Source organism: Zea mays, chromosome 2 (genome assembly GCF_902167145.1).
Source record: "Zea mays cultivar B73 chromosome 2, Zm-B73-REFERENCE-NAM-5.0, whole genome shotgun sequence".
Taxonomy (NCBI): Eukaryota; Viridiplantae; Streptophyta; class Magnoliopsida; order Poales; family Poaceae; genus Zea; species Zea mays.
The window spans coordinates 204,977,567-204,981,189 of NC_050097.1; positions in this window are offsets into that span (position 1 = coordinate 204,977,567).

Genomic DNA, 3,623 nt, shown 5'->3' on the forward strand with positions numbered 1-3,623 from the left:
CGACTTGTTGCAAAGGGTTTTCGACAAGTTCAAGGAGTTGACTATGATGAGACATTCTCGCCAGTAGCGATGCTTAAATCTATTCGGATCATTCTAGCTATTGCCGCATATTTCGATTATGAGATTTGGTAGATGGATGTCAAAACAGCTTTCCTTAATGGAAACCTAGATGAGGACGTGTATATGATACAGCCCGAGGGTTTTGTCGATCCGATCAATGCTGGAAAGATATGCAAACTTCAGAAATCCATTTATGGGTTGAAGCAAGCATCTCGGAGTTGGAACATTCGTTTTGATGAAGTGATCAAAGGGCTTGGTTTTCATCAGAATGAAGAAGAAGCTTGTGTTTACAAGAAGGAAAGTGGGAGCGCTGTTGTATTTCTGATCTTGTATGTGGATGACATATTATTGATTGGGAATGACATTCCTATGCTGGAGTCCGTCAAGGCTTCACTGAAAAAGAGTTTTTCTATGAAGGACTTAGGGGAAGCAGCATATATTTTGGGCATAAGGATCTATAGAGATAGGTCAAAGAGGCTTATAGGATTAAGTCAAGATACGTACATTGACAAGGTTTTGAAACGGTTCAACATGGAACAGTCCAAGAAAGGTTTCATACCTATGTCACATGGTAAACACCTTAGCCAGATGCAATGTCCTGCGACGGCTAATGAGCGGGAGCGCATGAGTAAGGTACCATACGCCTCAGCGATTGGATCAATCATGTATGCCATGATAAGTACACGCCAGATGTTTCATACGCTATAAGTGCTACGAGTAGGTACCAGGCTGATCCAGGTGAGGATCACTGGACAGCGGTAAAAGGCATTCTTAAGTACTTAAGAAGGACTAAAGATATGTTCCTGGTATATGGGGTAAGGAGGAGCTCGTTGTAACTGGTTACACCGATGCTAGCTTCCAAACTGACCCAGACGAGTTAAAATCGCAATCAGGTTTTGTGTTCACAATAAATGGTGGTGCTGTTAGTTGGAAGAGTTCCAAACAGGAGACTGTGACTGATTCTACAACAGAAGCCGAGTACATTGCAGCTTCTGAATCTGCGAAGGAAGGTGTTTGGATAAGAAAGTTCCTCATCGAGCTTGGTGTGTTTCCTAATGCATCTAGCCCATTGAACCTCTACTGTGACAACAATGGGGCTGTTGCGCAAGCTAAGGAGCCAAGGAACCACCAGAAAAACAAACATGTACTGCGGAAGTTTCACCTCATACGGGAATTCATTAGGCGGGGTGAGATAAAGATATGCAAAATACATACGGATTTGAATGTTGCTGATCCTTTGACAAAACCTCTTCCACAACCTAAGCATGAGGCACACGTGAGATCTATGGGTATTAGATATCTTCTAGATTAACTCTAGTGCAAGTGGGAGACTGTTAGAAATATGCCCTAGAGATAATCATAGAGATGAGTATATTTCTTTGTATCCATGATATATATATTGCTTAATTGAATATCCATGGAAGGCACCTTGTATTGATTAGCAATTATGTGAATTGTTTGTGAGATTCTTTACTCATATGGTTATTCTAAATGATGTCCCTAGTCAGAGTCGATGACTAGCACATGTATTAGTTGATGACTACATTTCACAAGTCATGAACATGGAGATGTTAAACTAATAATGTGGGCGCATGTATGACATGAGGCTGGACCGACCCAACGTGAGATATTGTAATATAGTTCTCTTCTTGCAACATGAATATTGTATCCTTAGACCTGAGATTGTCGCATGTTCTCAAGATGTGAATTGACTTACTTAGGGACTATCAAACGCTATCCCGTAACTGGGTAGTTATAAAGGTAGTTTTGGGTTTGTCAGGAAGCATGCTATGAGGCATGGTCAGTCAAGATGGAATTTGTCCCTCTCTTTGTGAGAGAGATATCTCTGGGCCCCTCGAGTGATTGGATCAAGAAATGCATGGCCGTGCTAGGGTTAAGAGTTAACCATTGAAAGGATTCCAATTCACAGTATCGAGAAAGAGAGGTCAGCTTAGAGCCAGACCAAATATCGTGAGACAAAGGGAACAGCATGTACGTAATGTCGCAATGGTTCGTCTGATATGATCTTTACGTACACATAGGAGTTGACATGTCTTGCTAGAGGCCGCTGTCAATTATTGGGCCAAGTAAGAGTACTCCGGCTATGTCTATTTGTACGTGAACCTATAGGGTCACACACTTAAGGGGAAGGAAGCCTAATTCGGATTAGATCCGAAATTAGACTGGGCTTTAGGGTTAATGATGGGCCTCGGCGTCAGAAGCCCACCATAACGCCTATATAATGAGGGGCGGGGGCGCGGTTAAGGATAACCTAATTCGCCACCTGCGAACTAACAGCCGCCGCCCACCTCTCGCCCTCGCCAAGCCGCCGTCGCGAACCTAGCAGTTCGGTACGCGGCGCTTCCTCCCTGTACGTGTGGATACCTCGGAGGTGCTGCATCTGGAGCACTTGGACGAACCGTGCGAGGACGTGAAGGACGCCGGCGACTGCATGGCACTGCTCGACGCGTTCGTCTACATCGAGACATCTTCCGCTGCTCTGCGCGTCTAGTGGTAATTCCATGACCTATAACCGCAGTAGTTCTTGGTATTATGGGGTTGAAAATTTTGTTTTGCGCTAGTGTAGCCTCCCCGTAATCCTACATCGTTTTCTTCACATACACAAAGTCTAACCGTCAAGGAAGGGTCAGCCTTGCCTCAGCAAAGCCCGACCCTCCCTCGGGGGCTAGAAGGGGGGAACCCCCTCTGCGTCAAAATTTTCCTCGAAAAAATTTTCTACCAAAATGACCTTTGTGCTTTCGACTTCTGTATCGATAGCGGGATTCTGAGAACGATGAGAGTACACGTAAGCGGCAAGGCCGACCGAGCCGAGGGACTCCTACGCCTCTGGGATACGGATACCTCACTCATCACCTTCCGCGAGAAGTAACTCACGCTCGGATAAGCGATCCTGCTACCGGACAAGTCCAAACACTCGGGTAGAAAACGACTTTCGTGCCTTCTCGACTGTATCAATAACGGGATCCGACGACCAAGTGAGAGTGCACGTAAGCGGCAAGGCCGACCGAGCCGAGGAACTCCTACGCCTCTAGGATACGGATACCTCACTCATCACCTTCCGCGAGAAGTAACTCTCGCTTGGATAAACGATTCTGCTACTGACAGACAAGTCGTGATACTCGAAACAAGAGGAAAGAAGATGTAGGTTTGCAACACGACGATAAAGTGTTTAGGCCTCGGCGGCCGCGAAAAAACATGTGCATGCTACAGACAAACTGTTCCTGCAGGTTCGGGCATCGGTAGGGGGAGCAGCAGCACCCTCGGTGTTGTTTCCACCCTCGGTGGGACCTGGCCTGGCCTCAGATGGCAACCCGGGCGAAAGGTCCTCCACCTAAGGGAGGATGCCAGCACCGCGCCAGCGGATGTCTTGCCCAAGCTCCAGCGGCTGCTGCCACATCTTCCTCGGCCTGGGAAGCCGCCAGCTCCTGGGCCGATGAAGCCTCTTTCCGAGCCGACTCCGCCTCTGTCCGCGCTAACACCGCTGCCTCCGGCTCCGGCTCATCACAGAGCAGCCGAGGGTTCTAAAAACTGAGCAAGATAGG